The sequence below is a fragment of the Balaenoptera ricei genome, chromosome 18 (assembly GCF_028023285.1).
Source record: "Balaenoptera ricei isolate mBalRic1 chromosome 18, mBalRic1.hap2, whole genome shotgun sequence".
Classification (NCBI taxonomy): domain Eukaryota; kingdom Metazoa; phylum Chordata; class Mammalia; order Artiodactyla; family Balaenopteridae; genus Balaenoptera; species Balaenoptera ricei.
The window spans coordinates 53,916,323-53,942,050 of NC_082656.1; the positions used below are offsets into that span (position 1 = coordinate 53,916,323).

At 37.0% G+C, this 25,728-nt stretch overlaps 1 long non-coding RNA gene and 1 pseudogene across 1 annotated transcript in view; one reads left to right on the top strand and one right to left on the bottom strand.

The window, feature by feature from the left end:
- Nucleotides 1–25,728, bottom strand: part of LOC132352556 (uncharacterized) — a 103,973-nt gene that overhangs the window by 70,913 nt on the left and 7,332 nt on the right. The window lies entirely within an intron of this gene.
- On the top strand, nucleotides 23,921–24,374 carry LOC132352699 (palmitoyltransferase ZDHHC7-like; annotated as a pseudogene).

Genomic DNA, 25,728 nt, shown 5'->3' on the forward strand with positions numbered 1-25,728 from the left:
TCAAGACCGTCGTATAAGAGTGCCCTCACCTTCTTTCCTAACCACATACATTTTTTTTTTTTGCCTTTTGATTGTATTGTTTATTTTTATTTATTTATTTTTTTAAACATCTTTATTAGAGTATAATTGCTTTACAATGGTGTGTGAGCAAATATTATTTATCCAGCAATGTCTAGGAGCCAGGGTCTTGTGATTTAAAAGACAGACCCAATCCCTGTTCTACAAGCTTGCTTTCTAATGTGAGAAAAGAGAAAATAAACATAGAAAGTAATAACTAAGTAAGAATTTCAAAGAATGAAAAAGTGCTACAAGGAAAATAAGAGAGCCTTGATTAAGAGGTAGGAAGATAGGGAGAGGACTTGTGGATTTAACTATAGGGATAATGGAAAATTTATCTAAAGAGATAACATTTGGGCTGAGACTGTAGTGATGTGGAGGAAACAGCCATGCAAGGATAAACTTAGATGTTAAATGGAAATCACTTGTGGCAGGAATGGGCACATGGTACATACCATCTTACCTCCTCTTCTCTCTAACTCAATACCCTATGTCTCGCTGTCCTCATTGTTCAAAGGGGAAAATAATATCCAAGGAAAACAATAGGGAAAAGAAAATAACATCCAAGGGAAACTGGGGAAAAGAAAAAAGGTTATACACGCAAGTGTCAATAGAAATGTAACTCTTTCAGGAGAGCACAGATAATGGAAAGGGATCTGGGAAAAGTTTAAAGGAGCGATACAAGCATTTTTGCTTTTAAAAGTCCTATGTAGAGAAGTAAAGGAACTAGAATGGTTAACTTTGTAACAAAATGCTGATGTGTGCTGTCAAGCAGTTATGATTACTATTAGATTGGGTACTGTGTTCTCTTTATCTCAAAGATACTTACGTTTGCAGTGGTGCATGGGGAATGTGCATGGGGACAAACGTCCTGACTAGAATCTGCCTAGACTTTTACTAGCAAAAATACTTGTGTTTCTCTTTTAAATTTTACTACGTTTTTTCCAGCTAGAAACTTTTAGTTGTCTATTTTAACATGTATTTTGACCCATGAGTTAAGCATCAAAATCATGAGGTTCTCTATGACCTTCTTGAGGCCAGGTGTAGCATCCCTCTGCAAGGGCACAGTTGTGAATAGTGCTTTCAGATTCATTTTTAAAGGGTTTACCTAGCACTTAGGAATGGACTAAACAGAGCCAAATTCAAATGTAGGTAACATCCATTTCTATCTTGGTGACTTTCGGCAAATTACTTAACCTCTCTGGGCTTTCATTTTGTCATCTGAAAATGTGACTAGCAATAATACTTACCTCGAAAGGTTTTCTGAATGAGAGATAAAGGAATATATAGACAACACCTGCTTGTGGGAGTATGCTATATTAGATAGAATGCAGATTAAATTTCTGGGAGAGAAAAGATCATGAGAGAGGCTATCACATTTTAATCTACTCCAGCTCTTTCATTAAAACAGACAGAGCAACTAGGATAGCAAATGAAAATATCTGTGTACAACATGTTAAAAACAACGTTAGATGAAAAACGTCCTTCCAATACCAGAGCACAAATTGGTGGTGGATGCGGGCAGGAAATTACCTGAGTGGTTTTGGCCTCCACCAGAGGAGGAAAAACAAGTCATTATTTTTGTTCTGTTTGTTTGTTTTGTAATCTCAAGAGCTTGGGAAACCAAAAATGCTTTCCCAAATGAATAGGAGCCACTGTGAGTGCAATTCTTAGCAAGTGGATCAAAGAAAAAACTGAGAAACAGAGGAAAGTATAGAAGCTTTGAAAGAATACCATTAATCAGAAAGCTTGGAAATGACATTATTAAACAATAAGAGAAGCATAAAGAAGGTTGACAGCAGTCAGTAGAGTTGCAAAAACAAACCAACCAACCTTAGAAATATTCAAAGTTTTATTTCTTCCTAGTGGGAAATCTGGAGGCAAGGCTGGTATGGAACCTCCATTATACAATCAGAAATCTAGGCTTTTATATTTTTCTATTCCACTAGCCTTGGTGAGGGATTGTCATTCAACATCAAGGTCATTCAGTCACATTGTTACTGATGCTTCAGCCCCTATATCTTTATTTTAGGCAGGATAGAGCAGATGAAGCGACAACCAGGTCCATGTTAACCTAATCTTTCCCATTTTCCCTGAAGACCAAGCCAAATTTTGCTTGCTTCTCATGGACCAGACCTTGCTTATTTAATCACCTTATCTGGAAGGGTACTGGGGGTGTTTTGGGTTTTTTAAAAATTTTTTATTGAGCATATTGCTGTCCTACCCCCAATGAATCAGAGTCCTATTAGTGAAAAAAAAAAAGAACTAGCAAAAAGACAAGCAACTAGCAATGTATTCAATTCTCAGTAAATGTCAACTCCCTTCTCAGATAAGAATTATAGGTCAATGCATGGCACAGCAGCAGGTAGCAAATCTAGAAACCTATTTATTTTGTGGACTTGTGCTGGAAACCACAAGTATATCACAAATTTTCCAACCTGGTAAAATATCACATGAGCAGAGTGGGAAAACGAACATGCACTTGAATTTAGACTTAGATGCTGAACTGGATGAGGTTTGTTCTGCGGTCCTGCCTATGTTCATTTATTCTCATCCTAAGCTTCCTTTTTATTCACAGACCCCATATTTGAGAATTTGCCTAAATGCTAACATTTATTCGTAACCCCAAAATCAATACCCATGGTGTTTTTGTAGTCACTCGCAAACACATGCAGAGCAGTGAAAAATTTTAGTTGCCTGATTTGCATGTTCTCACCTGATTTTGAACAAGGTGAAGCTCTACCTTCCCATTTCAGCTCTCATACTATAAACAAGTGTCCTTTTCACAGTCTATTTATTGCCACTTTTTTTCCCTCATTTTTTTGTCGATTTTGCCCATTAAAATGCCCCAAGTAGCGTGCTGAAGGGCTGTCTAGTGTTCCTAAGCTGGGATGTGCCTTAAGAAGGAAATGTGTGTGTTAGATAAGTTTTGTTCAGTCATGACTTGTAGTGCTGTTGGCCATTGAGTTCAATGTTAATGAATTGACAATATGTATTAAATTAAGTATCTTTAAACAGAAACACATGTAAAACAAGGTTATGGATTGCTCAGTTGATGAAAATGTTGTTACCAGAGACTTGCAGGAACCTAATCCTGTATGTCCTGGTTCAGTATTTACTAATTCAGTGTTTGCGGCAACTTTATAGAACGTTAACTGCCAGGAATAATGAGTATCAACTGTATATTCCTACCTCTTTACACTGTAACTTTGGAGGCTGAAGTCCAGAGGAATATTCTTGAGCCACTCGGTAGACTGGGCAGCAGCATGTTACACAGAAGACTATTCAATATCCCACATAAATGCATGGAACTGTGGTGACACCAGATGCCCAAAACCCATCTCTTGCCCTTTAGAAGCTTATAGTTTACTGGGACATATACAGTAAAATGCAAAGCAGACTGTGATAAATGTGATGCTTTGAATGTAATAAACTTCCGCCTATTTAACCAACTGACAAAAGTGGGGCTGCTGTAGTTCCTCTCTTTCTCATTTAAAAAAAAATTTAAAGGTATTATTGGATACCTTTAACAAAAATTAGTTTTTCTACACGATTCATATTGCTGACATTTATCCTTACAAGTAACAATAGGGCTCATTGTTTAGGAAATATAAATCAAGTGATATATTTTGGTTCTTAAAATGCTTCTGTAGGTGTACTTCAACAAAAGTATGACCTTTTCTGTCATTAAGCTAAATTTTGGCTCTGGTATTCTCTTTGATTTGTTCAAAATCTTCTCTCTATTATATTTTACAGCATTTCTAACTCCTGAACATTTCCCTTTTTTCGGTAGTTTAATTCTTATTTATGACTTCCATTTGTCCCTACTTCCTTCTTATCCTTCCTCAGTATATTTTCTACAACACCAGAAGCTTGTATCACCTTATGATATGAATCTAGTTATTCCAGTTACCCTCCAACCATTTCAGATAGTTTCCCTTGGCAACTTAATCTTCTACATAACCAGCAAAATGTCAAAAGACAACCTTGACTATGTGTCATAATTAAGTACCTTAAATAGGACTCTGCAAATAATGTTCAGAATGAATCTCAATTTATTTGCTGAATATCTTATAACGGAGTAAGTTTTTAGCTGAACAACTGAATTAAAATGTTTTTTCACATTTCTTTAGTGATATTTTGAATTGAAATGAATCATTCTACTTTTTGTAAATTTCCCATTATAATTGAAAGAAAATCTCCAAGTAAGTGATGATCCATTATAGCTGTGTTTCGAGCATTAATTGGACTGTGATAAAAATTGCCTCCCAAAGTATAAGTTTTGTCTTCTGAGATATGTTCTTTTTCATGTCTTCTAGGCATGTCTGCCTAGCTAGAGAAGGCATTAACCACCAATAACAGTGTTTTCTATTTCACCTAGAGCATAGGTCACCACTAAATAGGAATGACATCAGTGTAGAGAGGATATAAATTGTGACCAAATTAAATATCTTATTTTGCCTTAACTGTTAGAGACATGAACCATATGGCCTCCATTTGAATGTCCAGATTGATAAAATAGAAGACTTCAGATTCCTCAGACTGTGTCCTATTGACACATAGACATATGAAAGAGTTCTCAGAGCTTACAGCAGAAACACAAAGACAAAGGATTCTAACACTGAGCTAGAATCCTTAGCTAACAAGCACTGGCATTGAAGGATGAATCCAAAATGAACATCCCTCCAACTGAATCCTAACAATTGGATCTCTGTTTTTCAAAGAGTACAATAATGCCTCAGTTGTTAAGCATTATCTGAACCACATATTTCTTCCAAAGTGTCCAAGTTTAGTGACACTGTTGCCTCTTCTATGGGTTAGTTCACACAAGTGAATTCTCTAAATTATGCATTTAAACATTTTGCTACGAAGGATAAAAATATACTATACTTTTCACTATTTTTTAAGCAGAACATGGGGAATACCCTTGGGTCTTTGTGAAATGTGATGATTGTGTGATGCTGAAAGGCAAAGATACCCCTAGCTCTTAACACACTAATAATGTGTTTCATGTATCTACTCCTCCTTTGCAGAGTTGAGAATGGGAAGCTTAGACTGTGCAGAGGAATGGAAGGCCATTACATAGATCTTATAGAAAGTTTATCTTGATATTAAGCACTCTGAATATCTATCAATTAGCCCAACTATTTGAAAAGCACTTTTCTAGGCATTCACACAAGAAAAGTAGGGGGCAAGGAGGGTAAGTTACAAATAAGAAAAGGACATGATCCCTGTTCTTAGAAAAACTAAATATATAGTAGGAAAATCAAATATGTACAAAGACATAAAAATAGGTAGGAAAGGGGCTTCCCTGGTGGTGCAGTGGTTGAGAATCTGCCTGCCAGTGCAGGGGACACGGGTTCGATCCCTGTACCGGGAAGATCCCACATGCCACGGAGCAACTAGGCCCGTGAGCCACAACTGCTGAGCCTGCGTGTCTGGAGCCTGTGCTCCGCAACAAGAGAGGCCGCGACAGTGAGAGGCCCGCGCACCGCGATGAAGCGTGGCCCCCGCTTGCCGCAACTAGAGAAAGCTCTCACACAGAAACAAAGACCCAACACAGCCAAAAATAAATAAATTAAAAAAAAAAAAAATCCAGTCCGTCTGGTTGTAGAATCCATTAAAAAAAAAAAAAATAGGTAGGAAAAAAAGGGAAATGTCAAAATAAGTTTTAAATATAGAATTCTGGAAGAGACATAGGTTTTCAATCCCATCCTAGTGGCATGTTGGGGAGAAGGGTAGGCAAGGATGGAAGAGACATCAGCTAGGCAGTAAGTCAGGCCTGTTTCCAACATCTCCGCTTTGTCTTCAGTTTCCAAGTTTCTAGCCACTGCTGCTGCTTCTACTGCCTCCTCTTCTGTTTTCCCATGCTTTTTCTCTTTTATTTTCCACCTGGCTAATTAGTCTCCTTTGACTAGTTTCCTTTTTCCTGCAGACCTGCCTACACAGTGAGAATGTTAATTTTTCAGAGCCCCTGAAGGCCGAGAGAGGAGCTTCTTTCTCTCCGTCATAGAGCATCAGGTATACCCTTAAGCATACTGAGTTATCGTTTCATACCCAGACTTTTATTTGTTTTCCCATATCTAATGAAAAATGTCTAGTTTTAGCATTCTTTGCATGTTTGACTTTGCCAAGGGCAGTCTAGTGGATTACTGTTGACTTTCTATTTTAAAAGAAGGCAAGAAAGAGAAGAAAGGAAGATGTATTTTGAACTTAAGAGTAAAGTTAGTTGTGCTTTAAACGTGAGGGAAAAGTTGTTTTCACAGTTAAAGCTTGGCATTTTTTTTTTTTACTTAACAAAAGTTTTACCTTTTCTGAAGATTAAAATTATATATATCTTTTTCAAAAACTTTAATAACAAGGTAATAAAGAAAAAGCTTCACTCCTGATGTCACTATTAAAATTCAAGCATATTTTATTTCAGTCTTATTTTGTGTGGTTATCTGTGGTTAGCCATGTATTGCATTTTTATATAAATGGAATTAAACTACCAACATTTTATATTTTGCTCCTTTTAAACAGCCTGTTAGGTGCATACAATAAATTTACAATAAACTACATGTTAAAGGTGCACCATTTGAAATATTTTGGCAGATAGATACATTGGCAAACCATCACCACAATCAAGATAATGAACATATATATCACCTCCCCCCAGTTCCTCACGCACCTTTGTTATCCTTCTGCTTAAATCTCCTACCTTCCCCATCACAAATGATCTGCTTTCTGTCACTATAGTTTATCTTACATTTTCTAGAATTTGATATAAATAGAATTATGCACCATGTGTTCTTTCTTAGGTGGGTGGAGGGTATTGTTCTGGCTCTTTTGCTCAGACAGTCTAGCCAGTATGTGGTCTTATCTTATTGTGGTTTTCATTTGAATTTTCCTAATGGCTAAAGATATTGAGCATGTGTTTCTTTTGTCATTGATATATCTTCTTGGGTGAGGTGTCTACGCAAATTGTCCATTTTGTAGTTGGGTTGTTTGTTTTCTTACTAGTGAGTTTTGAAAGTTCCTTTTATATTTTGGGTACAAGTCCTTTTCCAAATACGTGATTTACAAATATCTTCTCCAAGTGTGAAGTTTATCTTTTCATTCTCTGAACAGTCTTAAAAAGAGCAGAAGTTCTTAATTTTCATGAAGTCTAATTTAGTGGTTTGTTTTTAATTTATAGATTGTGCTTTTGGTGCTGTTGCTAAGAAATATTTGCCTAAGCCAAGGTCAAAAATTCTCTCCTACGTTTTCTTCTAAAAGTTTTATAAGATTAGATTTTCAGTACATGATCCATTTCCATTTTATACTAATTTCAGTATATAGTACAAGGTATTTATTTTATTTATTCTTATTTTTTGCATACGAATATACAATTGTTATGTTCCATTTGTTGAAAGACTATCTTTTCCTCCACTGAATTTCCTTTGTACCCTTGCTCAAAATCAGTTGTCCATAAATATGTGACTCTACTTCTCCATTTTCTATTCTATTCAATTGATCTGTTTCTTTGGTTTGACACCATTACCACATATATATATATATATATATATATATATATATATATATATATATATACTTAAGGAGATTATTAGTATTGTTAGATTTAAATCTGCAATATTACTACTTGTCCTTTTTTTTAAAAAAATGATTTCTGTTCATATTTTGTTTTCCCTCATTTTTTGCCTTCTTTTGGATGAACTGAGCATATTTTATGATTTCATTTTATTCCCTTTCTTGGTTTATGAGCTATAAATCCTTTGGATGTTATTTTAGTGGTTACTTACTTATTGTTTACAGCATACATATTTATTTTATCACTGTCCATTTTCCAGTTCATTATACCATTTCATATATAGTATAAGAACCTTACAAAAGTATACTACTATTTCTTGACTCCAAGCCTGTATGATATTATTAGACATTTTATTCCAATGTGTTATAAACCTTATAATACATGATTATTTTTGCTGTAAACAATTAAAATTCTTAAAGATTTAAATAATAAGAAAAAATTTAATAATGGCCATAGTAGTTCCCATTTTGCTTCTCTTTACTCCTTCGTGTAGACCCATATTTCCATCTGGTTAATTTTTCTTTTCTGTGTGAATGACTTCCTTTAGCATTTCTTGTAGCACATTTCCTCTGGTGATGAATTCTTTCAGCATTTGTATGTTTCAGTAAGTATTTTGCCTTTGTTTCTGAAAGATCTTTATGCTAGGTGTGGAATTTCAGGCTTCCAGGGATTTTTGTAGACAATAAAGATGTTACCTCTCTGTTTTCAAATAGAAATCTGCTGTTACCATATTTTCCCCACTGTACCCACTGTTTATTTTCTGTCAGTGTTTTTAAGTTTTTTTTTTTTCTCTTTATCACTGGTCTTAAGCAATTTGATAATGATGTACCTTGGTACAGTTTCTTCATATTTCTTGTGCTTGAGGTTCATAGAGATTCTTGGATCTATGCATTTACAGCTTTAATTGAATTTGGAAGATATCCAGTCTTTATTTCTTTGAATAAATTTTCTCCCCTATTCTTTCTCTTCTCCTTTCAGGACTCCAGGTGCATGTATATTTAACTTCTTGAATTTATTTCACATTGTATTGATTTTCTGTTCATATTTTTTTCAGTTTTTTTCTCACTGTGTTTCATTTTAGATAGTTTCTATTGCTATGTCTTTAAGCTCATTAATAATTTTTTCTGCTATATCTAATCTCTCATTCATCCTAGCCAGTGTACTTTTCACGTTAGACATTATAGTTTTCATCTCCACAAGTTTAATTTGGGTCATATATATATCTTTCATGTTTCTACAAAACAGGTTCAACCTTTGTTCCAGCTTCTTGAACATATAGTCATAAACTGTTTTAATGTCTTTATTTATTAATTTTCCCGGGTGTCGTTTCAGGGTCAGTTTCAATTGACTGATTTTTCTTCTCACTATGAGTTTTATTTTTTGCTTATTTGAATGCCCAGTAATTTCTGATTAAATATCAGACTTCGTGATTTATTCTTGTTGAGTGCTGATTTTTTTAACATTCCTAGCAAAGCTATTTATGAACTTTGTTCTGGGACATCATCCAGTTAGTTAGACACAGTTTGATCCTTTCAGGTCTCCTCTTTAAGCTTTGTTATGTAGGCTAGAATTTAATTTAGTCGAAAGTTAATTTTTTCCCACTACTAAGACAGGATACCTCTTTGTTCTCTAACTGATGATCCATGAATTCTAAATTTTTAAAATCTCTCTGAGAACAGATTCAATCCTGGTCTTGTCCAGTCTGAGTACTATTTTTTCAAACCCTTTCATGTGGTTCTTTTCTCCAGCTACTAGAATTTTCTTCACAAGTATGACCTAATCAGGACTCAACTAAATACTACTGAGAGGGACCATTTGTAAGTCTCAGAGTTGACTCTCTGTGCTGCTTTCTCCTCTATGATACTCTGTATTGGATTTCCCTAAATTTTAAAATCTAGTCAATAGACAAGCATTAGCAAACAAAACAAAATAACAAACTTAAACATGCTACTAATTATTAATTTATTAATGAAAATAATGGTCTATATGAAAACAGAAGCAACTTAATTCAGATTGGGAGAAATGGCAAGGGTTATCTCAGGAAGTAAACTTTAAGCTAATGAGTATTTTATAAGCTTTAAAATATGTTATAGCATTTTACCATTCCCATTCTCTGAACTCTTTAGTCTCATGCTGGTCCTGCTCTGGATTAGATATATGTTTTCTTTTTCAATTGTCTATTGACCTTTCTTTCTAAATGAACTTTCTTTAGCTTATTTAATTTGTCTCTCTTTTCCAACCTGCTTTTACAGGCAAATGTTTTAAAAGCATGTGTGCCTTTTCTAAAAGGAAATGAACTTTATCAGCAAATGTAGTATGTATGCCTTTCCTAAATTGAGGTGAACTCTATTAGCAAGTGTATTTTTAAGAGCATTTGTCCTAATGTCTCTAAAATATTAGCAAACAGGAAAAGTCAGATTAATTCATAAAACTGCATATTCACTGACTATTCCCACTCACATTTCTGTAGGTGTATCAGGGCCTGGGTATAACTTGAACTGGAATTTAGAAATATCTGCACAATTTTGCACGATGTTTGTATAATTTTCTGATGAAGAAAGCCACCAAGAACTGATTTACATAAAGATTCGTAACTAGATACCAATGAAAGTGTCAATCCTGGTATTGGAGATGGGAAGATAAGAGATGGGGATGACAAAATGGTAACCGCCTCCTTTTACAATAACTGTCAGTGTAGTAATGCTCACATCATCCTATTTCTGAGTCTAAGGAAAACTGGGTTACCAAGGTAACCAAAAATAATTCAGATATATTTATTGAACAATATTTAATAGCTACTCTAGTCCCAGTACTGGGGCTTGCTAGGTATTAAATATACAGTGTTGAAAAAAGGGCCTGGATCTCCCAGAATCTTAAAATCTATTCAAGAGACAAGCATGAGCAAAACAACAAGCAAACAAACAAACTTAAATATGCTATTAATTATTAATGAAAGTAATAATGGTCTATATGAACACAGAAGCAACTTAATTTAATTCAGATTGGGAGATATGGTAAGAGTTATCTCAAGAAGTGAACTGTAGGCTAATACCTGAGGAATGAGTGGACATTTGCCACTCAGGAGCAAGTGGAAGGAAGGGTATTTCAGGTAGAGGAAGTGAGGGATGAAGACACTGATGCAAGAAAGAGCTTGACACATTTAAAAAATTAAAAGACAACATGACTGGAATATAATAATCAAGAGTAATGAGATTAGGTTGGAGAGCAGGGTAGGGGTATGATCCTGTAGGACATTGCTAAGGCATGTTTATAATTTGGGATCTTATTCTAAATACAATGGGTAGTAATTTTAAAAGTAGATAAAATAAGTGTGGGACATGGAAAACTGAATGATTATTAGAGAATGGATGATAAAAAACAATAGAGGAAGCAGATAAGTCAAGATGAGAGAGTAGCAGCAGTTGCTGTGGGGCAAAGTATATAGATTCCAAATATAGTTTTGAGGAAGCAGTGGAACCAGAGGAAAAAAGAGGAACCATTTTTTGAATTGATGTGTCAAGTGAAGAGAGGCCAGGGGAGATCTCAAAGAGCTTCCTCTTCTCTGGCCCAAGTAATGGGGTAGTTTGATACTAATTACTTATAATAAGAAGACCAGAATAAGGTTGTTTAACTCAAAGATGGAGAGTTTAGTTTTAGATATGTTAAGGAATTTGTGTTGCCTGTTTGATATCTGTGAGATGTCAATGAGAAGCTGACTATAAAAGTCTAGCTCACAAGAGTGGCCTGAGCTGGGAGCACAAATTTGAGAGTCATCACCATATAAATGTCACCGAACACCAAGGAAATAGATACTCTGGCCCAGTGAGAAAATCTAGGATGAAAACTGAAAACAGTTCAAGGCCAACCTCAGTAGTACTCCCAACTCCAAGCAATTGCTTAGAGAAGGAAGCAACAGTTAACAGAACTGGGGAGGAGAACTCAGAGCTCAGAAGACAACAGTGGACAAGAAAATATGGTGTCTGAAAGACAAAAAGAGATCTAGTATGCTAAGGGCTAAGAGGTCCATTGCATTTTGGCTATGGAGAGGCTTCTGTGGCTTTAGCAAGAGCTGTTTCTTTGGAAAAGTGAGGGGAGAATCCCAAATGGTATGAGTAAAAGAGGGAAATAGGTAAGAAGGTAGAAACACTACAGCAGATGATTCTTATGGGATTCTGGGTTATATAAAGAAATGGAAAAACAGAGTAGGTCTAAAAAGGGATGGGAAATAAAAGAAAGCTTTGGTATTTGTCTTTTTTTAAAGGTATGAATTATCAGAGCTGGTTTGCAAGCTGTTGGAGAAGATCCTATAGGTGAAATAGACTGGATATGCAAGTGTAGAGGAAATACCCAAAGAATAGAAGTTAGAACATAAGAGGTATCGGCATTTGACAGGAGTAGGGCTTTCCTTTTGTCATTAAAAAGAAAAGAAGACTGAAATGGTCCAGATAGATGGAAACTTGGTAAAGGAAGATAAGATTAGTATGGAAAAGAATGCAGACCAAAGATTTTCTAATTCCTTTCAGTAAATGTGATATGATCTCACTAATTATAAAATATTTTAAATAAACTACACTTTATATAATTTACATTTATAAAAGTATATTATATTTTCTATAAAAATAAAATGTAAAAATACAGTTAATATATACAAATACAGTTAAATATACAACAAATTTAGCAATGGAAGTTTCCCCTTTTACACTGTCTTATAAAGCAATTGGTAGGTCTTGTATAATAGCATCCAAATGGCAATCTTGCCTTAAGTTTTAAGGACAGAAATAAAAGCCCAACTTATGTGAATATCTGAGAGTACATTTGATAAAACATCCTGCTAGAAACCATCAAAAGTTGAAAGACTTATGGCTCTGTTATAAAGCCAGCTTTATTCCATCTGTAGAAATCTGGTTAATACATGCAATAAAATACAACAGCCCCAGTAACGGATGTTGTTTTCCATAGTTTTCCTCCCCAAAATCTTACACTTGCAGAGATTTCTGTTTGTTCTCTCTGTTTAGTAAAATACATTGGCAAGGAGCCAGTGTATTTTTTAAATTACATAATATTTATCATGACAAGCCAGAAAAAGGTAGCTTCTTCCTTCGTTGTGTATTTTAGTGATTTATTTTATCCTTTTCCTTTTCATCTTCAGATTCTGACTGAAAAACTCTAAAATCCAGTTTTAGTTCCATCAAGAACCAAATGACTCATTAGGATTAGGTGCTGTAATAAAAGGATCCTTTCCTTCCTCCTTTCCTCCTTCCCTTCCTCCTTCCTTTCTTTCCTTCCTTCTTTTTTCTTCCTGCCCTCCTTCCTTCTTCCTTCTCTCCTTTACTTTCTTTTTCCATTCATTTCTCTTTTTGACCTGCCTGCCAGCCTGCCTGAAGATTTGAAGATGAAAAGATGTTTATTCCAAAATATTGTACAGAAAACTCTCATCACTGCAATATTGACTACCTAAAAAGCAAGCATGAATATCCTCCAAGGTCACTGTTAATTCTCTGACTCAACATCATTGTAAAATGATTAATATTCTGTGAAATAAGTTTGAAACCAGGAAAAAGACAGAACTTGTCAGCAACTGTGTGTATAATGCAATTAGCCAAGGCAACCCTGTTACTTTCCAGTTGAATTTACTGTCTGGCATTTGTTCAGGGTACCCATCCACTAGCTTTATTTTGGAATTGCCCTTGGAAAGCCGCCCAGAGTAAAAATCCTAATTATAGATCCACTGGCAGTGGTAATATCAGGAAATGGCAGCATAGTTTTCAGGACAAGAGACACAATAGGCCTGTACTATGTTTTGGAGAAAATTTAAAAATAAGTAACCTTTGAATTATAGAAAGGAAAACTAATTTTTTTCCAACTCATTTCATTAAACTTCAATCACTACCAACTTATATCAAAATGAATTTCAAAAAGTTATCTAATCTCTTTCCCTATTTTAAACATATTCATTAAGCTATATGCTTCTATGCAAATGGCAATTATAGTCTTCAATTATATTATCGATATTCTTATGTCTTCAGAAATGGTAATCATGCAATTTCCTTTTCTTTGCTGCTCCAGAAACTCACAGTTAAGGTATTTTCCTACTTATATTTATCAAAGCATTCCTTGTTACAACTTAAAAATGACTCCTTGTGCTGACTTTAATGAGGTTTATCTTCCTTAAAAATTATGGCACATTTTACAGATTCTCATCAGAACAAATTCAAAGCCAAGCCAAATTAGAATAGTCAAAATATTTCTATAGAGATACAAAGGAAATGTTTTAAAATGCTTTTCTCAGCTTTTATAAGAAATTGAACTTTCACTAACTGTCAACATTGATAAGGAGGAAATTATTATAATCTTATATGTAGCTTATGATTTCTCTGAAATGAAATAATCTCAGACTTTAATATTCTTCTTGTCAATTAACAACTTGGCATCAGGAGTAAATACTGGGATAAATTATACTTTTAGGGAAGCTAAAGCTTCAGGAAGGAAAGGGGTCTTGAGCTAAGTTTCAAAGAATGAGAAAGGTTCAGAAGGTAGAAATTCTGAACGCCATTCACAGCTGAGGGAACCATGATGATATAGGGTCATAGTGACTATCTCTTAAAAACCCATTATCGTGATTTGCTCCGGTTTCAGAATTACTATTATCTCCTTGGCCTCCTGTTTCTATTATATTTTCCTTGTACTCAATGTCATCCTGCCTACTTTCTCACTTCTATATATCATGGTGCCTGAAATCAAGAAAATAATTTAGAAAGTTGTTGTAGTAAGTTTTAGGATTTTGCAGTTTGGCATTATCACATTGCTCTGTGAGGATATGCATGATGGAAAGCAAGTATTTGCCACCAAAAGCAACTCATGTCATAATTTCACTAAAAAAGAAAAAGACCAAAAGAGATACAGAACTTTTAAAATTTTTGTCGTGAACGCAAGAAGACTTGCCTTAAGCATTTTACCAAACATCTTCACATACCTTATCTCAAATGTCATCTTTCTGGTAAAATGGGATTTTCATCAGTAGAGATAAATAGTACTAAATAAAATGTGTGTGCAAGGAAGAAAATAACTTTTATAGAAAAATAATTATATGTGCTTATATAATTATTTATGTGTGTAGCGTTATGTATAGAATATAAGTGGCTACACACACAAAAGACTATATAGAGAGTGTATGCACAAATATAGATATTTAAAATGATAGCCTAAAAATTATTATTATCACTTCCCTTTTCAGAACACAAATAAATTAGTTCCTTTTTATAATTTAAACACAGAAACGGAATTTTCTTCCTCACTCTAAGCAGAAAGTATTTCACAACTTCCCAGGAGAGAGTCTTAGCAATGACAAGCCAAATCTAAGTCCACAGCATATGATGATACGATTGTCGACAAGCTGACTTTTGACCATTTATGTCATATTGTAAATAAAACGGCTGCTTGACTGGCTCTCTGAGATGAAAACCAGCTGTGTCATGGTTGGTTACTTATTGCCTTTTAATTCTTACTTGCTATCCGTAGAAAGGATTAAAATTGTTGTACATGTTTGCTAATGAACTAAAAAATATGAAAAACATCTTATTCTTGGAAGCATTTTTGACAGAGTGTGTGTTGACATCAGAGGGGGAAAAAAAAAGTCCCCTATGACAATGTCCTTGGGCTATTGTCTATTAAACTTCAATTAACAATGTGAAAAAAGATACTCTGAGTTTAAATTACAGGATTACTTTCTTCATTTCCAACATGTCTTGATGTTTACAGTTTACAGACTCCTGATTCACATCTCAGCAAAAAGCACTCAAATCGTTCAAACCATTTCACTGAGGAATTAAAATGGACTTTTGTGCAAAAGGAGCAACTAAATTGAAAATTAAAAAAACCTGATATGTATATTAAAGGCAGGGATACATTCCATTATGAATGGTTTTGCGTTGCAGAAACTGAGGAGCAGCCATGATCTGTTTCTGATTCATTTATCAGGTCTATCACAGAGCAATTTGATAGTTCCAAACAATTAGCCATTACACACTTTTGAAAGATATTTTTTCTCTTTTATTTTTCAAATTGTGAGATGACTTGAAGAAAAGTTTTGTTAAGAAAACACCCTGGGGGCTTCCCTGGTGGCGCAGTGGTTGAGAGTCGGCCTGCCGACGCAGGGCACACGGGTTCGAGCCCTGGTCTGGGAAGATCCCACATGCCGCGGAGCAACTGGGCCCGTGAGCCACAACTACTGAGCCTGCGCGTCTGGAGCCTGTGCTCCGCAACAAGAGAGGCCGCGATAGTGAGAGGCCTGCGCACCGCGATGAAGAGTGGCCCCCGCTTGCCGCAACTAGAGAAAGCCCTCACACAGAAATGAAGACCCAACACAGCCAAAAATAAATAAATAAAATAAAGAATTATTAAAAAAAAAAAAAGAAAAAAGAAAACACCCTGAGTGTAAAGGGAAATGAATTAAAGTTCAAGAAATCTGAATATACCTCCTAGCCTCTCCTTGACTTTGCTCTGGATCATATGGAAAAGCCTTTAGATGATTTGCACTTAGACGATTCCTCAGTGAAAGGCCAGATATGCTCTGTCTTAGTTTAAAGAAATATTTTAGATCTTTAGGTCTGACTTAATTTATGTGGACTGAATAAGCCCTTTCCTGGTTAGAAATATTATTATAGTTAATGTCTCAATGTTTTGCGTTTATGTTTTTGTTTTTGTTATTCATATAGAAGTGTCTTTATATTTGTATTGCTATAGGGCTTCTTTATATTTGAAATGGCCCTAAAGTTTTCCTCCCATTTTTTATGTAATTTTGTGACATCAAATGGTGATACGTATATGTGGATGGCTACAGGCTATATTAGCAGAAACACAACTTGATGTTTTGTTCATTTCCGCTTTGCTTAATTGAATCATAGAAAGTTAGGACCCCAAAAGAGTAATAATGATCTAGTTCACTTTCTCATATTACAAAAGAGAAAATACACTCAGGAGATTTGATTGGCTTATCCAAGGAGATACACAAAGATGGTGAGCAGAGGACATATGGCTGAGGACAATTTCTAATGGGTTTTCCGCCATCTTATAGCATCATTCTCCTGAAAGAGATCTTTGCTGATAGGAGTCTCTCTTGGTTCCAATATGACCAGTAAAATTATCTTATTGAAGCTTTCAAATCCTGTGAAAAGTTCTAATACACGAATATTTGGACACATCTTTCTACGAAGTTTAGCTTCAAGATAAGACTATGGCCACTTGAAGTCAGCCCGAAAGCAGTTTAAACAATGGCTCTCATTATAATTCCCAGAATATTAACTCATAAAGCCACTGGTTCAGATAGGAATCTATAAATAACTAAAATAATGTCACAACTTTAAGGAGTGAGACCTTCCCTTACATCCAGCCAGCTGTTGTCACAAAGAATCAAACCTAAACCTGCAGACATGTGAAGGGTGGACTTTGATGTAGGCCAAGTTTTAAATTGTCACGACAAATTAGATGTTCAATTCCAGAAGATTTTAGTAAAATGGCCCAACACTGTGTATTAGCATTCAACAGGCATGACCAAGTTCTAACAAAATATAGGGAGTATCCAGAGAAATATTAGAAAATGAAATGTTATTCTGATGTTTTTCAAAAGTACTCTTTAACATATAACTGTCCCATCAGATAATTGAAAATAAAAATAATAAGGAGCTTATGCTCTATAATATTTGATTGTGTGTCATGATATTATCATGCTAGAGAACTCTATCTTCTAATTTATAAGTTTATGGAAAGTTATATTCAAAGAAACAGTGGTGTTATACTATTCATTTCTTGTGAGGACATTTAGCCATTCAATTTCCATTTAATAGCTTACACTTTTCCAAATTATGACTAATGATACTTAGATCTATTTGTTAAATAAGCAAATCTCTCTGCTTCTGACTTGAGTTTGAAAATACTGTTCTTGCCTTTTTCTCTTGTTTCTTTTTCCTGGAAGAGTGATCAAATAATTCATACAAACTACTGTGATTTCCCTCATTAGTATTTATTTACAATTGAAACCATTAGAATTCAATAAATAATAATGAAATATTTCTGCTTAATATTTAAGATGTGGGTATGTACTTGGAGTTCTATATATGGCATTCACATACATTTTAAAAATCTCTTTTAAATGGCTCATGTAAATTTAAACCTTAAGCTAATTTTGTGTCATTTAATATTTATTAATTGTTCCTAATTTAGACCCTGAATACTTCCAGAAATGATGGAAGACACCTCATAATGGAAAACATATATTAAAAATAACTATTAAAATATAAAAATAAAAGAAATACAATGCCAGAATGAAGAAGTTATACATTAAGCACAAAATCAGGGGAAAAAATGTGGCCAAAAAACTATTCCAATTGAATACTAAGTTTAATTTTGACTTGTACTATAGGCAAGGTGAAAGAGTATATAAAGCAATTCCATACTAAGCATTCTGTCACCAGCATCTTCAGAAATTCACACAACTGGACACTTTTCCAAACAATCATAAGTATGAAGCAATTGCCAGGGCACATTAGTTCAGATGAAATCCCAGGCTAGAAATATCCAGGGGCAGGTTCTCTTGCCTCAAAAGGGGCTATGAGGCTGAAAAATATGGCTCTGGATTAAGCTTTCGTCAAAAGGAAGCGGTATCATCCGTAGCACAGTGACGTGGCCTCACCCAAGTCCACATTAACAATATTAAAAAAAAAAAAAGAAGGTAGGATCAAAGCCAGAAAAACCAGTTATTGGCTTCAAGCATGTTTTATGTTGCCTTCCAGTTAAATGAGACTTAAAATTCAAAGACTTGATTGATTTCCTTTTATGTCCATATTTGCATGAAACTCTGGTCTAGCTTCATTTGCATATACATGAATAGGCATAGATAAGCTACAGAAAATACCTCTTTGGAAATAATATAACTTTAAAACATCTCAAAAGCTATTGGTTAGGGTGAAAAAAATAAAAAGCAAGCTTCCCTTATCTCACAGCATATGCAAAAATCAACTCAAAATGGATTAAAGACTTAAACATTAAGACATGAAATGGTAAAACTCCTAGAAGAAAACAGAGGGACAAGCTCTTTGATTGATTTTAGTAATGGTTTTTTGGAATTGACACCAAAAGCACAAGCAACAAAAGCAAAAATAAATAAGTGGGACTACATCAAACTAAAAAATTTCTGCACAGCAAAGGAAACAATCAACAAAGTGAAAAGGCAACCTGTGGAATGGTAGAAAATATTTGCAAGCCATATATTTTATATGAGTTAATATACAAAACATATAAGAAAGTCATACAACTCAAGAGGGAAAAAATAATTCAATTAAAAATGGCAAAGAATCCAATAGACATTTTTCCAAAGACACACAAATGGCCAACAGGTATATGAAAAGATCCTTAACATCACTCATCATCAGGAAAATACAGATCAAAGCCACAATGAGGTATCACCTCACACTTGCTAGAATGGCTATTTCCAAAAAGTCAAAGGTTAAAAAGTATTATAGAAGTTGTGGAAAAAAGGGAACTTCTGTGTAGTGCTGGTGGGAATATAAATGGTACAGCCACTATGGAAAACAGTCTGGAGGCTCCTCAAAAAATTACGAATAGAACTACAGTATGATCCAGCAATCCCACTTCTGGGTATATATCCAAAGGAAACTAAATCAGTATCTTGAAGAGATAACCTGCATTCCCAAGTTTATTGCAGCATTATTCACAGTAGCCAAGACAAGGAAACAACCTGTGTCCATCAACAGATAAATGGATCAAGAAAATTCTGGATGTTTATATATAATGGAATATTATTCATCCATGAGAAAGAAGAAAATTCTGCCATTTGCCACAACTTGGGTGAAACTGGAAGACATTATGCTAAGTGAAATAAGCCAGGCACAGAGTGACAAATATTGCATGATCTCACTTGTATGTGGAATCTAAAAACAAAACAAAAAAAAAAATCAAAAAACAAAGCCCAAAAAACTGAAACACATAGTAACAGAGAGTAGAATGGTATTTACCAGAGGCTGGAGGGTAAGGGAAATGGAGAGTTACTGATCACTTTCGGTTATAAGATGAGTAAGTTCTGGAGACCTAATGAACAGCATGGTGACTATAGTCAATAACAACGTATTGTATACTTGAAATTTGCTAAGATCCCCAGTGTTCTCAACTACAAAAAAAAAAAGGAACTATGGGAGGTGATGGATATGTTAATCAGTTTGATTGTGGTAATAACTTTACAATGTTATACGTATATCAAAACACTTATAGACCTAAATATATACAATTTTTATTTCTTACAAAAATAAAATTAAATAAATACAAAATAAAAAACAGATTTAAGTTTCAAATGCCAGATCCATAAATTATTAGTAAGTATTGAGCAGTATATTTAAACTCCCAGGGTCGCTATTTTCTCGTCTGTAAAACAAGGATAATTTCTACCTCATAGGAATTTCTTAATTATGGTAGGTAGTTGCTAAAAGGACACTTGGTAGTCACACCCTTGTATAATCTCTTCCTCTCGAGTGTGGGTAGACATAACAATTTACTTCTAACAAAATATAGCAAACGTAACAGGATATTACTTCTGATATTAAACTACAAAAGACTGCGAGTTCCATCTTGCTTGTTTCTCTCACTCTCTTACTTGCTCTGAGGGAAACCAGCTACCATGTTTGGGTTGTCCTATACAGAGGCCATGTGGCAAGGAGGTGAGGGAGGCTTCTACCCAGCAACCAGTAAAGAACTGAGACTTTCAGTCCAATCACCCATGGGAAACATGGTCCAACTACGTGAGTGTGTGTGGAGGCTAGAGACTGCAGTCCCATCTAACACTTTGCTTGCCTCCCTATGAAAGACCACAAGACACGTGGCCCAGATAAGGGAGGCCCAGATTCATACCTACAGAAACTGTGGAATAATAAATGTTGCTGTGAGCCATTATGTTTAGGGTAAATCCCTACACAATGATAAATATATAACACAATATTGTTATCCACAGAGCTGTTGAAATACAGCTCTGAATCTTAGGAGAATGCACTGGAATTAGAAAGCGTATCAAGAAATACAGTCTGCCTTAAACTGAATAGAAAATATACAGCAGAAACTAACACAACCATGTAAAGCAATTATACTCCAATAAAGATGTTTAAAAAAAATTAACAACAAAAAATTGAGTAGAAAAGAGGGTAAGACAAATCCTTAGAAATAACCAATCATTAAGAAAAAGAAGATCCATCAGTGGAAGAGAAACCCATGGCGAAGGCCAAAAGGAGCAGTTATAACACTGAGGCTGAGAATTAGGAGAGAGTGTATAATGGAGGCCAAGTGAGGAGAGAATTTCAAGAAGGAAGTTAATACCAAAGTTTAATTAATATTGAGACAGAAGGAAGAGGAGTAATATTTGTTAAAAACTCATTATGAGACAGGCACTTACAGGTGTTTTGCAAGTACTAACTTATTTTGGTGCTTGTAACATTAAAGCATATTTTTTCCCATTTCACAGATACGAAAGATGCTCAAATGAGGGAAATACCTTGCCCAAAGTCACACAGTGTGTGAAAGTGTCAAGATTCAAATATAGATCTGTCTAATTCCAATCCCTGGCTTTTTCCACAAATATACAACGACTCACTGACTTGTATAGAATAGCTTATAAAGCTGTCACATATAACAAACCTACTTAGACTGATATAAAATCCCTCTGAGGTGGTTAGGAATTTCCTCTCCAACCATTGGATGGTGCTCAGGCTTTTCCATTTAACATTCCTGAAGGAACTATGTTCTCTCAGAACCCTGCTCATGTTGGAAGGGCTACTCTTCCCTCCTACCTTTGTGACTCCTTCCAGATACCATTTAAACATTACCTCCTCCAACAAGGTCAATCTCCTATCTTAGGTGGAGTTGGTGACTCGAAGTTCAGATGCATACCTCCATAGTAGCACTTACTATGCTCTGTTTTAGTTGTTGCTTTATGTCTCTATCTCTTCCATCGTAGGCTCTGTCTATACTTCCTGTCATGATGTCTATATGCCTGACTTATAATAGAAAATAGATATCTGTCAGATGTAGATTGAATGAATAAATGAATGAAAACAATCCTGAAGACTAAGATGAAAAAGGTAGAGGAATGACAAGCAGAAACAAGAGCATATATGAAAGTCTGAAAGCATAAAAGAGCATGGGGTATACAGAAGAGAAAACATTGCCATATGGAAATTTAAGCTCATTTCATCACACATATACGAAATTCAGAACCATATGGTTATGGAATTCGCTAGGAGGAGCAGAAAAAGAGGTGGAAAAGCTAAGGGTTGTAACAGACACTGCTGGTTGCTGTCTAGTAGCCAAATTGTAACAGAGAAGAACAAACCTGACTCCATATTAGATTTATTTCTTTAGCTCTAACCCTTGTGGTCTGCTGCCTGTGCTTAGTCATGCTGGCTCTGCACCTTTTGTAAAAGATGTTACCTCTAGCCTGAAATATACAGGATAGCCCATTCTCAAGACTCTGACTTTCAAAGGTATAACATTTTCCCATTTATATGGAGATAAAAATTTGCAGAACAGAAAATAACAATTGTCTTGTTGGGAGTTTATAGGAACATTGTGAACAGACCTCCATGGACAACTAACTGTACAAACAAAGGATTCCGGCACCAAGAAGTTTGCACAACGAGCCACACCCTCTCCTCTTTTAGTATAAAAGAAGCCTGAATTCTAACTCAGGTAAGATTGTTCTTTGGGACACCATCTTATCAGTATGCTGCCTTTCCAAATAAAGGCACTATACCTTGCCCCAATACCTCCTCTGTGGATTTATTGGCTTGTCATGTAGCAAGCCAGCATGAGCTTGGACTCCGTAACAATATCTCTCCTCCTCCTTCCTAACAGAACTCTTGAGTTCAGAAGTTCACCTGCATGTAACCATGTGCTTCAGGGACTGCTTATTCCCAGGCTTAGGAAGGAAGAGCGGGGGTTCCTGTTGTCTAAGGCAATCCTGATGGGTACATACCTCTTGCCCAGGTTGGTGTAGATATGCGTATGTGATGCAACATACCCAGCCATGTGCTTATGCCCGGTAGAAACTTCATTTGTATTGATTAGTCACTACCTACTAATTGGGGTGATCTCAAGCTACTATTATTACCACATAATAATAATTGTCATTTATTGAGCATGTGCTGTGCTAAGCACACTAACAAGCGCTTTAGACACCTCATGTATAAACAAGCCCTAGGAGCAATCTCTTTGCTGGGGGAAGGGTTCAGGACTGACTTAATTTCTAGACAATGTATTTCAATTTGCATTAGCTAATCCATTTTGTTCACTAGAACAAATCACTCTTTGACCCCAGTGGGAAGAAAAAAAAAAGGCCTATTTATTACACGTCATGGTCACAAGAGAGAAGATTCCTTAGACCAGATATTCTTCCCTGGGTAGATGCAGTATTGATTTTCCTGAACCTACCTTGGAAAAAGCCCGTCTGCTGCAGGATCGTCATTTCAGTCACGCAGGAATGCTCAGGGAGGCTGGGCTCTGGCTCAAGAGTCTGCTAGGAGGCCGCCTTCTTCTGACCGGCCAGGCAGAACACAGTCCAGCCGAGCCGAGCTGCGGGGCCCACGCAGCCCTGGCCAGGAGCGCGGCTGCATGATGCGTCTCTGCCTCGTCCGCTGCAGTCTCCGCCAGCTGCAGGCTGGGAGGAGCCAAAACACCAGGCGACCCCACCCGGGGCCTTGTATCCTATCCCATAGGACAGTATGCACCTTAAGGTCCTAAAGAACAGGCATGGGCTTCCCTGGTGGCGCAGTGGTTGAGAGTCGGCCTGCCGACGCAGGGCACACGGGTTCGAGCCCTGGTCTGGGAAGATCCCACATGCCGCGGAGCAACTGGGCCCGTGAGCCACGAACTACTGAGCCTGCGCGTCTGGAGCCCGCGAGCCACAGCTACTGAGCCTGCGCGTCTGGAGCCCGCGACCCACAGCTACTGAGCCTGCGCGTCTGGAGCCCGCGAGCCACAGCTACTGAGCCTGCGCGTCTGGAGCTTGTGCTCCGCCAACAAGAAAGGCGGCGATAGTGAGAGGCCCGCGCACCGCGATGAAGAATGGCCCCCGCTCGCCGCAACTAGAGAAAGCCCTCGCACAGAAACGAAGACCTAACACAACCAAAAATAAATAAATAAATAAATAAATAAATAAATTTATTAAAAAAAAAAAAAAGAAAAGGCACAAAATGTTCAAGGAATGTTTAGAAATAAGTTGAGAGGGTGCGTAGGGAAACCATGCCGTCATCAGGACACCAGCTCTGGGATGCTGAGCATCACCCATCCTCTCCTGAGTGAAAATGACTGTTATGACTCTTCAGCCTTCTCTTCCTTAGAGGCTGATGCGGCAGACAGAGTCCAGTTCATCCGCTTGGGCTGCGGCAGGATCTGCGCCTGTGTCACGTGGCTTCCGGTCACCTCTGCAAACTTTCTGGTGACACTGGTCTTGCTGCTGCCTTCCAAAGACTTCTGGTACTCTGTGGTCCACGGGATCATTTTTAACTGCCTGGCGGTGCTTGCCCTGTGGTGTCTCACCTGAGGACCGTGCTCACCCCCCCGGGGGCAGTACCCAAAGGAAATGCTACTAAAGAAGGCATGGAGGTTTGCAGCTGAAGCCTGGAGAGGGGATCTGTACAAGTGTCCCAAGTGCTGCTGGATCAAGCCCGAGCGCGCCCACCACTGCAGTAGTTAAACCCAAATCCACTCCATATACAATGACAAAGCGGAAATAGAGAAGCTGAAGAGCGAGAAGCCCACGTGGGAGCAGTGGCTGCTATAGGAAGGGATGAAGTCCGTCTTTGGGGGCCCCCTCGAAGCTCTGGATGAACCCCTTCATCGGCTTCCGCTTTAGGCAACTGCAGACCAGACCCAGGAAAGCGGGCCCCCCATTCTCAGTGCGAGGCCCTCTCATCATGCTGGCACTTGTGAATGGACTTTGTTTGGGGTCGGAAAGGGTGTCAACAGCCCATCTGTGACCAACAGGGCAAATGGAACCTACACAGACCAACTGCTCGGAGCAAGCAGAGTTTTATATATTTACGGTCACGGATGGCAGATTTCCACACCAGTAACCGGGTGGCATTCTGATCAGTGTCACTGCCCAGTGATGCAGGTGTGTGGCCACACGAAGAAGCCAAATGTCATTATCTTCCAGCACAGTTAGGAGTTTTGTTAACATGCTTCACATTTTCTAAGAAGAAGATGTGTGGGATATTACACTGTTTATTAAAAATCCTGTGTGCCGAGCTGCTTTTCTCAATCATGAAGAAAACAAGCCAATCCAGTGAACAAGAATTCTGCAGCTGGTGGTTTCAGGGAGCTCCCACTTACCCTCTTACTCACCAGTGACCCCCTCGGTCAAGCAGGAGCCCGTGTAGGTTTCCACAGCTCCGACACTTTGCACTGAGCAGCACGGGGGCTGCAGCCACGCTCCCCTGCCAGGAAGTGGCGGTCCCTGACCCTGTGGGCAGGTCTGCGCGTGTCTGTTTGTGTGTGTGTGTGTGTGTGCACGTGTGTTTTGAAGTGGGCAGTGTTGTTCAGGTGATGTAACATGTAATGGGCGTGTGCAGCAAACAAGCTATGTTTCAGAAACCGACGTTTCAGGGAAGAGGGGAGAGATGTGCGGAGTCCTCCTGCCCTGGGGTTTACTATGAATGTATTGCATATTGGAGACTATCTCGATCCAAAACGCAATCATTCCTGTGTGGTTAAAAAAAAAAAAAAAAAAGAAATATTAATGCTCGTGGACAAACCATGAAGGTGGCAGTGAGTCTCAGAGCACGATCTAAATACACACGCAAGTTATGGGTTATAACAGACCCTCTTCTTGACCAGGGCCCAGCAGGCTCTCCTTCCAGATCCTGCCCACAGAAAGGTTAGCATCTCAAAGGTCCTTCTCCCTGAAAGTTGTTTCATTTGAAAAAACACTTTCATTGCTCATTGGCTTCACTACAGTCTAACCACCAGGGCCTCCTTGCACTTTTCAACCTGCCAAGATTGTCCCCACTTCAGTCCTCTGCATTCCATGTTCCCTCTGGCCAGATGGA